The sequence below is a fragment of the Lagenorhynchus albirostris genome, chromosome 13 (assembly GCF_949774975.1).
Source record: "Lagenorhynchus albirostris chromosome 13, mLagAlb1.1, whole genome shotgun sequence".
Taxonomy (NCBI): domain Eukaryota; kingdom Metazoa; phylum Chordata; class Mammalia; order Artiodactyla; family Delphinidae; genus Lagenorhynchus; species Lagenorhynchus albirostris.
The window spans coordinates 80,703,652-80,718,697 of record NC_083107.1 but is presented as its reverse complement, the minus strand read 5'-3'; the positions used below and the strand labels follow the sequence as shown (position 1 = coordinate 80,718,697).

The 15,046-nt window shown below is 38.9% G+C and overlaps 1 long non-coding RNA gene across 1 annotated transcript in view; it reads right to left on the bottom strand.

The window, feature by feature from the left end:
• Nucleotides 1-2,137: 2,137 nt before the first annotated feature.
• Nucleotides 2,138-15,046, bottom strand: part of LOC132531819 (uncharacterized) — a 28,094-nt gene continuing 15,185 nt past the window's right edge. Inside the window, exons 2-5 of the long non-coding RNA XR_009544234.1 lie at nt 7,901-7,929; nt 4,986-5,071; nt 4,102-4,184; nt 2,138-2,313 (exon numbers count right to left, since the gene is read on the bottom strand). This is a non-coding gene — a long non-coding RNA (uncharacterized LOC132531819). The remainder of the gene's footprint in view (nt 2,314-4,101; nt 4,185-4,985; nt 5,072-7,900; nt 7,930-15,046) is intronic.

The following is a 15,046-nucleotide window of genomic DNA, read 5'->3' as shown; positions in this document are numbered from 1 at the left end:
TCCATGTTGCTGCAAATGATGTTATTTCATTCTCTTTTATGGCTGAGTAATATTCCATTGTGTGTGTATATATATATATATATATATATATATATACACACACATACCATATCTTCTTTAAATTAAAATTCATTTTAGTAAAAGAGCTTAGAGAATGGACAAATTACTTTAAGATAGATTTTAAAAAGTCAGTGTGGAGTGCTAAGAAATTATCAGCATTTGAAGTTGTGATTCTCAGCATCTACTTTTGAAAATTTTTCATTTAGATGAAAATTAGAAATGTCATGCAATTTTTAGAAAAGTGAAGGTTAGCATAGTTATCTGGAGGTAAATTAGAAATAAAAAAGGAAAAGTGTAAAAAATAAGAATAAATTCTACAACAATATAAAAGATATACGGAATTAATGAAAAAGTAAAATACTTTCTGAGAAATGGATTAAAATGCTAAAAGATTAATAAAAAGTTTGAATACTGGCCCTTTGTGTACAAAAATCATTGCATGAAGAAGATTTTGCCTGAGAAACCATCATTTTGGTTAATTTATTTTTGACAAATTTACTCTTTGTCATCAACTGTCAGAAAAACATGTGTGTCTTACCACAGAATTCAATCTAGTAATAATCACAAACAGCACTGTCAGCCTCCAGTGGGGTGTTAGACCAGTATCAACCCTGGCGTCATAAAGAGTTTGGAAGACCACAGAACTACTTCCCGGGGAAAGTTCTATAGCTTCTCAGCTCTGTTCCTTTTCTGCAAAATGGGAAAAATTATGTGAGATGACATATTTGAAAATTATTTGTAAATGTAAAGCTTTGGACAAATGTATAGAAATATTATAATACATTATTATTATTATTATTTAAGTGCAAGAAGCACATTATAGCAGCTGCTAATGGAAGCATAGGTCTGCAAATAGTACTGAAAGTCATCTCTATAGGATTTCTAAACTCTCTGTCATTCAGCATCTTGTTCTAGTTAGTTATGTGTTCGCTGGCACTAGTTCAATGGATGCCTTCTGTGTATCTTTGGCTAAAACGCTTGATTAAACGGACTCTTCAACTCATTCTTTGATGCATTATTGACTCATCCATTTATTGGTTTGTTTAACATTTAGTGAATGCCTATATGGGCCAGACACTGGACTAAGTGCTGTGGATGTAGCATAAAATAAATGATCCCTCTCCTTAAGGAGGTCACATTTATTGGGGTGACAAGTGAAGAAATAGGGAACTCTGTTGTACTGCAGCAGTGCTGTGACAATAACCAGCACACAGCCTCCTGGGTGAGAGCAGCAGCATTTAACCCAGCTGCGAAGATCAGAGAAAGACTCTTGGAGGAGACAGCAGCTAGACACCTGGACTAGCTCTTGAAGAATAGCAAAGCATTAGCTCGGGAAAGAAGGGGTGAGGAGAAGAACATGTGGTTTTTCTAACAAGCAAAATATTTAGTTTAGTCTCTATGTTAGTTGAACCGAACTGAGTCACCTTTAAGGTAAAAGTATTTTTTTTTTAAGTGTTTACAAGGTGCTGAAGAATAGAAAAGAGCTCTTCAGGTAATCAATTCTCTTTCATGCTGCCCAGTTAATAATTGCGTTCATTCTTGAGCAGCTCATAAGTATATTACCACTTCAGACCCACTGCTTCAAAATGCATAAATGAAAAATGATCAGTGTTGCTTTCCTTACTGTGAATATTTTAAGTTGCAACATTAATATACTTATTTCTCTTTTATTGGCACCAAAATAAGCATTGAAAATAATGGGTTTTGCTTTATTGATTTCAGAGAAACTACAGAGATGTAGAAACATTGAGTTTAAAAAAAAAAACAACAAATAAAATGAACTCTTGCCTCCTGTGGAATGCTGTATTTTCATCTGAAATAGTCCATGGGATTCTGACGTTATATTTGCTTATATTAAAAAGAGAAAATCATATGACATCTCTTATAGGACTGGAGTCATTTTGGAACTGGATCTTGAAGTGTGTTTGGAAAATATCATTGATGGAAAAGCAGCACAAAGGGCTACAGCAACATTAGGAAGAACACAGGAATTGAAACAATGGTACTAAGACTTCCAAGGTTGTGAAAATGAAGGTAAAAGAGAGAGAATGAGGGCAAATATTTATTAGCGCTTACAATGTCTCTGCAGCTTCATGGGGGCTCTGTTATCCACATTTCACAGATGAGAAACCCAAGGCTCAAAAATGTGGAAGAACTTGCCCTGCGTCACAGAATGTGTAATTATCAGGGCTGGAATTCAGTCTCAGATCCGTCCGATTCCTGATCTCATGCAGTTTGCATTATGCCTTTCCACTGCATTAAAAGAAGACAGAGTAGAATAGAAACAAGGGCTTTGAGGAGGAAGAGAGAATAGGCATTTTTACCAAAGAGCTATGATCATTTGGGTTAAATGGGAGGCAAGTCCTGTTAAGGAAGAAAGGAGGGGATTGGGGTAGTAAAACCCACTGTTCATCTGGGATTCAGGTGAACTAAACTGTAATGACCACTCGGGTTTTACCAAATAGATTTATTTTACTAAAAATAATAAAAGGGAAAGTATTTTACGACATGAGTTTTGATTTTGGTTTGAAAAATATGGCCACCATAAAAACAAGTATCTTTGTAATGGAAAGTCATCAACAAATGAGTGATTCATCCAGTGCCTTCCTACTTGCAGTGTATGTGCATGTGTGTGTGTGTGTGTGTGTATGCATGTTTGTATATGTGTGTGTGTGTGTGTGAATGAGGCTCTACCTTTTGTCAAACAGTGCCACCTCAACAATGCCTGCAACTTGAATAATAAACTCTTTCTTTCCATAAGTCCTTCCCCCCTTGCTACCAATGTTCTCTTTCCTTTTAGCCAACTAGCCCCTGTACAAATCTGTTTAATCAATATCCACTAATAATATTGGGAAGGACTCCATGAATTTGTGTCTCAAATAAAATAATATTTTACCTGCAAACTTCTAGGGGACATAATAATATAGAGCTATGAATCTCAAATAGCCCAAGCCAGGGGAAGGAAGAACTGGGCTCATGGGAGTGAAGGAGTTGTTCTGGAAGCCCTCATGTACCACAGAGGTGGGGATTAATACAAACAGGAAGAACAGTGCATGACCAAGTCTCCCTAGTGTGGCCCCCAATCTCCCCAGTATCCCTAAAAGCTCCAGGATTTCCACCATTGGAGATGAAATCTCTTCAACTTGAATATTCAAGTGCTCTTCATGGCAGTACACCTTGGAGTGAGGTTACATTTTAAGCTGCTGTCAGTGAAAGTGTTCTTGTTCATACAGAGAGGAAGGAGATGAGAAAGCCAAAGGGCTCACCTCTTCCGATTTTGCTAAAAGCCAGCCTTGCACATGGAAGATTATTGAGATAGATTCTGATCAATATAACACTGCCTCATTATAGACATAGTCATTCAGCTTTGATATCCAGTGGGGGTCTCATCCTGCTCTGATGCTGTCTCATTGGTTTCTTTGTGCCTGTAAAAGATGGTTGTTAAAGCCTGTCTTACAAAGACAGTGAAGTGTGGTGTGCAGGGCATGGCATTTAGAGATACAACATTTGGACCAATAACGGGCTTGGCCAATTTCTGGCGGTTTGACATTTATTCCCACTGTCCCTGCCCCATGGCCAAGTTCAAGCCCTCATCACTCTTTCCCTGAACTTCTACCTGGTCTGCTGGCCTCTGGTCCCCTAATCTCTGATTTAGTCAGTCCTTGGTGCTAAATAACCCACCCAGCCCACATATTCTGTCATTTCATTGCCCTGCTTAGTTTTTTTTTAATGATCCTGTATCAGTGAAACAATGAAACTTGAACCCAGCAGAAGGCCCTTTGGGATCTGGTTCTTGCCTCCTTTTCCAAGCAGCCTCTCCTAACTCTCTCTGCTGTCCTGAATCAGGTAATATGCTATTCCCGGATAAGTGCTTATGCCTTTGTGCTGTATTGGCTTAATAGTCCTCAGGATTTAGCTTCAAAACTTTCTTGACTTTCCAGAGCCCCTCTCCTTGCTCCCCATTTCAGTTTTGATTCGTTCTTCTTTGGTTTTATACCGTACCTTGCACAGACCTCTACTGTAGTCAATCTTTGCCCTCACCATATTGCAGTGATCTGTTTACTGGGGTGTCTTGATCCTGCAGAGATCGTGAGCTCCTGGATGGACAGGCTGCAACATGTACCCTGTAGATGAAAGAATTGGATGCAGACTTTGGCACAGGGCTGCCATTCGAACAGTATTTCTTAAATAAAAAACACTACTTAAACCTAAAAATCTTTAATTTGTAAAACAAAAATGGTAACACCCAACTCATGGAATGGTTGTGAGGATAAAATAAAAAACATGTGAAAAAGAACTTCTCAACTATACATGTCATTAAGCATCCTAGCTGTTATTATGGGGTTCGTGTAGGTCCTGAGAATAAAGCTTTGTCTTTATCTCATGGGCATTTGAGACACTGCAGATTCTACTCCAAGTCAGGAATTAGACTTAGTCTAAGGATTCCTGTAATATACAATGTTTTATGTAACTATTAAAATTTCTACCTGCCTATTAGGCCCACACTGCTTTTTAATTATCTTAGCTTTAGGGAAAAAAAGAGATACATTAAGAAAAGAAAGCCTCACAACAGCTCGTTATAGCATTATTTGTTCACAACTACTAGCAAATGTATTTTGCCGAATGCCTCAAATCCAGTTTTCAAAGACTGAGCTGCAGTTAGTAATCATTTCATAAATATTAATGGGGAACATGCAAGTGGAAAGTTAAATTAAAATGCTACCAAATGGCTAGCGTGGAGCAGAAAATGCGCAGGAATTTCTAATCAGTGGAATACATGGTTGTATAACTTTTATCCTCCCATTAGAGTACAAAACAGAAGTTGATTTTTCTCCCAATTAGCATCAGTTCATGTTGAAGGGGAAATGCAAAACAGCTCAGTTACTGAAAGATTCTAGAACAGCTATTCTTTACGGTAAGTTTACCTTCCCTGGTCTTGGTTGAATGCAAGTGGCTGGACACATAGACTTCACGACTGACGGTGGTCTTCTCATTGGGTTACTTGGCAAGACTTCACAAGATTTTGGGAAAGGAGAGAACAAGCAATATTTTACTTTCATTCACCATCAGTTTATCATTTTTAATTTCTGGAGTTTTTATAAATCTATATTTTAACCAGCCTGTTGAAAATGTGATTGATTTAGAGATTTCAAACTGGAAGAGAGGAAAAGTATAGAGTTCTGATTAGCTGGGCCCAGTGTTGCTGTAGTATCTAATTTTAGATTATTTTTAGTATCAGCATTAGACACCTTTGCCTCATATTAAATTCATCCATCCATCCATCCATCCATCCACCCGTCTAGCAAATGTTCACTGAGTATATACTATGGACAACGGCCTGTGCTAGGCATTGGAAATGGATAGTTGAATAAGATATGGTCACGCACGTTCTTCTCCTATAGATTTCACAGTCTAATACAGCAACTATATCATAGCTTTGTTATGAGATTGAAGGAGTTATTGTATGTAAAGCTCTTAGAACAGTTCTTGACACCTAGTGTTGACATATGGTAAGCACTGTGTGATGGTGAGGGTAGAGCAATATTAGGGGATGAAGATGGACATATTGGGAAGAATCAGAAAATGACGAGCTTCATATGTCATGCACATTTTTCATGCATGAAAAAAGGAGTGATTGAAGAACAGGAAACAGGTGAGTGAGGTGATCACTCATGTGTTCCATAAAGACCATTGTGACTGCTGTTTGGAGGATGGATTTAAGATCCAGGAGCTAGAAGGCTCCACATCAGTTGTAAGGCAATTAACTTAGATGAGGGGAAAGAAGACAGTGGGCTGAATGAAGGGAGTAGCATGCAGGCTGGAGGATGGAGGAAATATTTGAGATTTTTAGGATGGGGGGATTGGTGGCTATTGGTAATTCACTGGAAATAAAAGGCAGTGGGGGGAGAATGTAGAGTCTCATTTGATGCCCTAGTTTCTAGAAGAGGTGACTGGTAGACAGTTGAGCCTTAAATGAGAAAAGTGAAAGTAAAAGAGGGGCACTTTTAGTGGAGAGGTTTTGAGTTCACAGCTTTCCTAAGAGCTGCATCGCTAAACAGAGAATGCACTTAGATGGCTTCAAACTCTGCCAACTCAGCAGTTTAATTCTTGGATAAGACACGGCATCACTCTGGACTTCCATTTCCAAACTTGTAAAATGGGGGCAAATACCATCCAAAGGATTGTTGAGAAAGTGAACAAAGATAATGTATATGGAAGCCCCTTACTTGAGATGACAGGACTTAGTATGTGCTGGAGGTTCTTACTTTGAAGAATGGTGAAGATTTCACTCTGAATGGTTTGTTCAGTTTCGGAAACTTGCCCGAGAGGAAAAGACTTATTCATAAACTTGTTCATTCATGCCCTCTCTTTTTCATTTGTTTATTCATTCATCCAGTTGGCAAGAATTTATTGAGGACTTTCTGTGTATAGGTCATGTGTCAGGTGCTTCGACAGGGAGGAGTCACTTTGGCAAACAAGGATTCCTTTGGATGCCAGCTGTTTCTCTGTGCTAAAACTACTGTCAGATTTACTTTGATTATGTCTGTATTCCTGCTCTGTAGCATAAGAATGCAACAGAGATGAGATCTCCCTTAGGATCTCAAAGGACCCAACATTGATCCTTTACGTTACTCTGATGACAACAAGGTAGTATGCTGGATGGTTGCCAGTTAGTCAATATTTCTTTTCATTTTGAATTAAGTTAATTGGTAGACAAGTTGTTATTAACAGCAACAATAAAAATAATAGCTAAAATCTACTGAGTGTTTTCTAATAAATTGTACCTCACTACCTCGATTGATTCTGTGAGGTGATTTATTCTTTTCCTAGTTTACAGCTGAGGAAATTGGGGCTAAAAGAGGTTAAATCTCAGTTAAAATCATACAGCTGGTAAGCAGGAGAGCTGGGACTGTAACCGAGGTTTGTGTGACAGTATCTCCTACTGTAGTATCTTACAGTGTATTGTAATTCTGTAAAATACTAATGTAGCATATTGCCCATATTTCAATGTGTTTAGAAGATTATGCTATGTTGACCTCCATAGTCTAAACCTATTTCCTTCCCTGTACATACAACTTGTACATACATCTTTCTCAGCATATATCGTATTGTTATGTTGTTCAATTGACTTCTCTGTCTCCCTTCCTAGAATATGAACTTCTTGGAGGCAGGACCATGTCTTATGGTCTTGTACTTGGCAGATAATGAACAGTTACAACATGTTTGTTTGAGAACTGAATGTATGTATATATAAACTACAGATGAAAACTGTTTTTTAACACTCATCAAAGTGTTTCTGCTTTTGATACAACTGAGGACTTATATAGATGATTGTATTTAAGTTGTTATAGAATTACCTATTCAGGTTTCAGAAATCTTCTTAGAAGTTATCCGGTCAGAAAAACCTCTAATATACAATTATTAGCTATCTCATTTATGTTTTTCACATCACTGCCTATATTGCTGTATTATTTATTTTACAGAATGGTAATTATTTGTCTATCAATATCTCATTTCATGTATCTTGAATTTAGCTGTGCTGATATTGACCTTGGCTGACAGAGCTGCATGGAAACTACATGGTTGTGCCTTCCTGGGAACCAAAGACACGGCAACCCTTTTAGTCAGTGCCCTTGCATCCACCTTCAGGTGAAAGTCTTTCCCCACTGAAGCCCGTCCAAAAGTTTAAAAAGGTGACTGCACCCTCAAATGCACAGACATCAATGTAAAGCCATCAGAAACATGAAAAAGTAAGGACCATAACACCTTACAAAAGTAAGGTGTTACCAAAGTAAGACATAACACCAAAAAAGAAACATAATAATTTTCTAGTAACTACCTCCAAAGAAATGGAGATCTTCAGGTTACCTGAAAAAGAATTCAAAATAATTATTTTAAGGCAGCTCAGCAAGAATCAAGAGAATACAGATAGACAACTCAATGAACTCAGGAAAATAATACATGAGCAAAATGAAAAATTAAAGGGATACAAATCATAAGAAAGATGCAAACAGAAATTCTGGAGCTAAAAAATACAATTAATTAAATGAAAAATATGATAGAGAGCTTCAACATCAGGCTCTATTGGGCAGAAGAAAGAATCCGGCAACTTGAAGACATATATCTTGATATTATGTAGTTTGAGGAGAAAAAAGAAATTAGAATGAAAAAGAGTGAAAAAAAGCATATATGTAGTATGGGGTATCACAAAGTGAAACAATATCTGCATTATGGGAGTACCAGAAGGAAAATAGGGAAGGAAAGAAACAGAAAACTTAAAGTAATAATCTCCCAAATCTGGGGAGAGTTACAGCCATCCAGGTACATGAAGTTCAAAGACTCCCAAACAGAGATCTTCTCTGAGGCACATTATAATCAGGCTCTCAGAAGTCAAAGACAAATAATTTTGAAAGCAGCAAGAGAAAAAAAGACTCATCACATACAAGGTAATCCTGGTAAAGCTATCAGAAAATTTCTCACCAGAAACCTTGTAGTCCAGAAGAGAGTGGGATGTTATATTCAAAGTGCTAAAAAAAAATAAAAAAAATTAAAAAAAGCTGACAATGAAGAATACTTTCCTCAGAGCCCTTTAAATTTTTAATTTTATTTGTGCCATTTGTTTTCTAGCAGAGCACCTTTGTCCAGTGTATTGGACTCTCTGTTACAGTTTGGTCATCAGTTTCCAAAAGTGAAGTGATGAGCACTCTATTGGGTCATCATGCTCACTTACCAAAACTTGATTCTCAAGTATTTAAACCTGCAAAATCAAAAGGAAATCATGAAAAGCCTTCCCTGGTGAGACAGATAAGGTCAGTAAACACAGAAGCAATTTCTAACCCTCTACCAAGGTCATGGGTTTGGAGAGCATAGTCATTGTATCCTGTGGAAGGGATCAGGGGGGCAAAGCCCTGGAATCCGCTGCCGTAGTCAGTGGGTAGCCCTGTGTCCCCACTGGATCCTCTGAGACTCTTCTGTCACCCTGATAATAAACTCAGAATTTTGCTTATGTTAGTTTCAGTAGGCGTCTTTATTTTATTATTTATTTATTTACTTATTTATTTTGGCCATGCTTCATGGTCTGTGGGATCTCAGTTCCCCGACCAGGGATTGAACCCAGGCCACGACAGTGGAAGCCTAGAATCTTAATCACTAGGCCACCAGGGAACTCCCTCAGTAGGTTTCTGTTCTTGCAATGGAAACCATCTTTGACTAAGATCGTTTTGTATACTCTTTTGTATACTCCTTGCCTACTTGTAGTCGTTGTTCTTTCACTGTAAACATTATTAAAATTTCTAAAACAAAGTGCTTTTGAAATGTACTAAATGAGTTAACAGATACAGATGCTCACAACTGTTCAAATGTCACCAAGCCCCTGCTGTATTAGAGCACAGGGCATCCAGAAGTGTGAGGCATGGATCCTGCTCTCAACCTATCATGGGAATAAATAAGGAAATAATAGCAGTGTTTGCTAGTCACTTACTTTATTTCTTAGTGTTTTTGGCAGTCAGGGAATTATTTCTTTATGTTATCATAATGACAACCTTTTAGGATAGCTTTTATTAACCCACTTTACAGATGAGAAAATTATGGTTTTAAGGAATTTAGCCAACATATATTCTAGTAATGTCAGAGCTGGTGGGTGCGGGCCAGGGGGCAAGTCTGTCTGATTCTGCCTTCTGTGCTTGTGCGCGTTACATTCCAACTTGGAAAAGAGTCAGTAAGACTGAATGGAAAAATGTTGTCCCAGGTGACTTGTCCCATGGAGACAGCTCAAGAGACCTAACTGAAATTTCTTCTGCTGCTTTCCCTGACTGACAACACCCTCAGAATCTGTCCTTCCTACCTCCAGCTCTCTGAATCATCTTCATTAAAGTCAAAGAATCTTTGAGCAGCTGTGCATCTGCACATTGAATTTTCGCACTCAAATGAGAAGTGGCTGGACATCATTTTCTATGCCAGATACAAGCCTTTGGTGTGTGATGAATGCCTGAAAGCTCCAATTCAGTATGAAAATGCAGCACTTCCTCACGTCAGGAGACGGTAGGATCAAAACTGCATTTAGGGTTGATGAATGAAATGTGTTATTAAAGATAATTCTTCCAAAAGTAGTGGTAATTATCTCAGCATTAACATTTCTAATTTAATTCAGCCCTGATTAAATCTTATCTTTCAGAAGGAGGAAATTGAAAGTGTGAAACACAGGATGGGAGGAAAAGGTTCTAACGGGTGTGGCTTTCAGTTGAAAAGAAGCTCTCTATAGCTTATATATTGGGCTGCATTATGAACACTTGCTAGCACAAGCCAGCTGATACCTGCGAACAGCTCCATCTTACATGGTCGTAACTCCAACACTCTTTCAAGAGGGGGATTTAAAGGTTATTAATATTGATTTTAAATATCATGTGACTTTCCCCCTCTGCCCTCTGGGCTGGGCTTATCGTTACCCCTCTGGGCTGAGCTTATTGTTACCGTCTACATTGATTCTTCCCTCTGTCCTTTGAAATTGAAATGTCTGGTTACCTGCCCTTCTCTCTCACTAGTCAGAGCCCCTCAAGGACAGGAACGATGATGTAAGTACCTTTATACCCTCTGCATCCAGCATAATGCTTGGCACAGAGTAGAAACCCAATACATGCTCGACAAACAAAATGACCAAAGGGCTGATCAACTTCAATAGCTTCTATTTTCATTTACCAGCATCCCTATCTCAATCCTTTATGCTCCAAAATAATTTATTCATTTCTTGGCCTGAGAGCAAAGTGCTTTAGCAAAGCACTTGGGGTTGGGTGGAACGGAGGTTAAGGAAAAGAAGAGACTAACGACTGAGAATAATAAAATGCAAGCTTAGATCTCCTGAATTTCAGAATGAAAGGTGGAGTTTCAGATCCCATTTCCCATGTGAAACTCTTGGCTTGCTTTTGCTAACAGTCAAGCTAAAAAAAGGAACTTTTCACAAAAGAGGTACTTTTCTTCTTGGCCTGGAAAATCAATTCCGATGTTAATCTGGCTCCTTGGAATGTCCTCCCCCACCCTTTTTCCACCTAGCAAAATACTCTTCATCTTTCATAGCCTGGCTCAAATGTCAGCTCTTCAAATAATAATAATCATGGCTGATATCTGAAGAGTATTAACTCCGGGACGGGCTGTGCTAAGAGTTTTATAGAAATTATATCACTTGCTGTTCACAAATCTCCATCAAATCAGGACTATGATTTATTATAAATGTACAGATGAGGACGCGAGAGCCTATAGAGGTGACGTAATTGCTTGAGCCCAAACATTAAGTGGTCCATAGATTTGAATGCAGGAGGGTTGACACAGCTGGGCTTTAACTGGGAGGACACACTGACTCCCTCTGAGAACTTCTGTGATGCTCTCCAGACAGAGACAGCCTTTTTCTTTATAAAGACCCAACACCCGACCCTGGCCAATTCTCAGGAGACCACCACAGCCTTTTATTCTTCCCCACAGCTTCCAGCTCTGTACTTGCAATAACACCTTAAACACCGATGCCAAGTCAATCAGTCTTCTAGAAACGATCTCCACTTCTGTCACTGCTCTGCACTTTGAACGCTCCAGTCTTTGCTCACTACCCTTGTAGTTTCTTCTGTTCCACTCTGCCTTGCCTCGGTCGAGCCAACATCTTATTTGTCCTCTCGGTTTTTGCTTTCCTCCACATGGCTGTACATCAAGAAAGGAATACACTCTCTTGTGTTCTCTCCACCTCACAGAGCATCAAGCCTGGAACACATATAAGTTTCTGCATTGTGTTAAAAACAGTGATGACCGTTTTTTTATCTTGATTAATTCTTTGGAAGTCATTATTCCAATATAGTATATTTATGCATTCCACCACAGCCCTGATACAGCACAGCAGGGAATTAGAGCTCACAATAGCATTTAAAGTGTAATCCCTCTGCCCAACCCTAGCTTTTCTAACAACTGATGCTTATCAATCCAGAAAGGTGTTGCAGATTAGTCTTCTTTTTCTCAAATCACGTTTCCTTCTTAAAAGAACCCCTTTATATGTGACTGCGCAATTGATATATTTGAAGTTTTCAAAGTAGATGCATGGGCATATAAATGACATCCGACCAAAATGCTCCTCTGGATGTTGGACTGTGGGAGTTGGAAGGCTAAAGTGAGAGAGGAATCATTTTGGATTCTGGTTTGCTATTTCCACTGAAGACGAATGTTAGACATCCCTGAAATTAGTGTAAATTCTCACCATATTGAGAAATAAGTGGATAAAATGGTACTCTTCTCCTCAATAAAGATCAACTTATGTCTTGCAAGGTTGCTTGTATATATTTTCCCGCTATTTCAAATATATCATAAAAGCTGACCTTTTTCTGTACGTACTGTCATCATAGAAGATAGTACAGAGGAACCATGAAATAATGACTAAGACAGCTAATATTACTTGTCAGCTATGTGACTTTGAGCAATACTCAAACTCCCCACGCCTCATGGTTTTTATCATAGAAGTGGGGTTAGTAATAAGGATAATTATTTTATTGGATTGTGGTAAAGGTTAAATGGTTTAATGCATGTAATGTCTCACCATGACTACTAATACCCGTAAGCCATTGTTACTTAGTGGAGGTAGCATTGAACTGGGAGAAAGAAGACTCCACGTATCTCTGGTAACTAGCCCAGTGGCCTTGTGTCCACCACTTGATCTCGCTAGATGGACCTAAAGAGCCCTCCACAATCTGGTCCGGTTTCATGTCATGCTCCTCAGCACATCACACGTGGCTTTCCATCAGTTCAAGCTCTTTATAGTCAATCACTGTTGTCCCCTAGACACAAGTCTACTCTTTCTCCCATTCCCACCGTGCCTGTATCATGTGGGCACACATGTGCTCTCTCTCTCTCTCTCTCTCTCTCTCTCTCTCTCACGCATGCCTGCACACACGTGCTCCACCTCCCTGTGTCTTTGCTCATCCCATCCTCTTTGCCTTGCTATTGCCTGGCTAACTCTGCTTAGAAGGTACTTCTCAGAGTGGCATTGACATCTATACACCACCAAACGTAAAATGGATGGCTAGTGGGAAGCGGCCACATAGCACAGGGAGATCAGCTCGGTGCTTTGTGACCACCTAGAGGGGTGGGATAGGGAGGGTGGGAGGGAGGGAGACGCAAGAGGGAGGACATATGGGGCTATATGTATATGTAGAGCTGATACAGCAGCAACTAACACACCATTGTAAAGCAATTATACTCCAATAAAGGTGTTAAAAACAACAACAACAAAAAAGAAGGCACTTCTCAGAAGAGCTTGCTGACTCCCTGAGTCTGACTCTAAGTCCTTCCTTGGCGTTCACTTCACACACAGCCCAGCAGTGTCATTGCCTGTTTCAATGTCTGAATCTTTCACAGGATGTGGTGCTACTTAGGGAAAAGACTGTATTTTATGAAATCATCTGATGTCTGGCACATCTTGAGCTCACAGTATGAGTTTCATATATGGTTCTTGAAACATTGACTTAGTGGTGGCATCTCTCAAAAAAATAATGGGAAGAAATTCGTGTTCTTGAGCTGGGGTGTGGGAGTGGTGACAGTGGCTTATGAAAATAACCTATTGGGCTTTTAATTCTGTACATGTCTTCCACTAGCCCTTGAGAAACATAAGCCTAGTTCTTTAAAAACATTTTTTTATTAAAAAATTCTTTTATATTGTAGTGTGGTTGATTTACAATGTTGTGTTAGTTTTAGGTGTATAGCAAAGCGATTTAGTTTTATATATATATATATTCTTTTTCAGATTATTTTCCCTTAAAGGTTATTACAAATTATTGAATAGAGCTCACTGTCCTATACAGTAGGACCTTGTTGGTTACCTACTTTGCATACAGTAGTGTGTATAAGTTAATCCCATACTCTTAATTTGTCCCTCCCTATCCCTTTCATCTTTGGTAACCATTACTTTGCTTTCTATATCTGTGGGTCTATTTCTGTTTTGTAAATAAGTTCATTTGCATCTTTTTTTTTTTTTTTTTAGATTCCACATATAAGCAATCTCATATGATATTTGTCTTCCTCAGGCCTAGATTCTTAATTCCACCTGGTGCCCATGAAGGTCATATACGGTAGTGGGGAGAAGGAAGGAGATTCATGAAGTATTTCCCACATTTCTGAAAGCCTGTTGGAATTGCTACACTTACCCATGAGGAATCTATTCAAACTTAGTCAATTTCATGTGTTTTTGTCTTTAAGTGAAATCGTATTATTTCAAGATGGTCACAGTTTCTCTTCATGTTGATCAGATGCTCTGATGGCAGTTTTCTCTTTGATTATTGTAGAATGATAATAAAAAATTGGTTATTATTTTATACATGCACTTTTACAGGTAGGCAAAATTGTTTGAAAAATGAAAAAGAGTGGGGGCAATTAAAGAAAGAATCTGTAATGACTGGGGAGTTAATGTAGGTGACATCTGCAGAAGACAGCAGCTCTCTCGTTCCTTTTCTGTCATTTCTGGAAGCTTGGTATACTCGTTGGATAGGCCTTCCACAATGAAATACCACAAACTGAGTGGTTTAAACAACACACATTCATTATCTCACAGTTTTGGAGGTTGGAGGTCTGAGATCAAGGTTTCAGCTGGGTTGGTTCCTTCTGAGAGTTATGAGGGAAAGATCTGTTCCAGGGCTTTCTCTGATGTGTAAGAAGGCTGTCTTCTCCCTATGTTTCTTCCCATCAGCTTCTCTCCATGAGTGTCTGTGTATAAATTTCCCTTTTATAACATCACCGGTCATATTGGATTAGGACCTACCCTAATGACCTCACTTTAACTTGAATCCTTCTGTAAAGACCCTCTCTCCAAATCAGGTCACATTCTGATGCACTAGGGGTTAGGCCTTCAACATATGAATTTTAAGAGGGGTGCAAATCAACCCATAACCCTTGAGGGCCACCTGGACCTGGGGTCTTGTGGCCTCTGGCATCATGTTGGCATTTCCATTATTTACCACAGGCAACT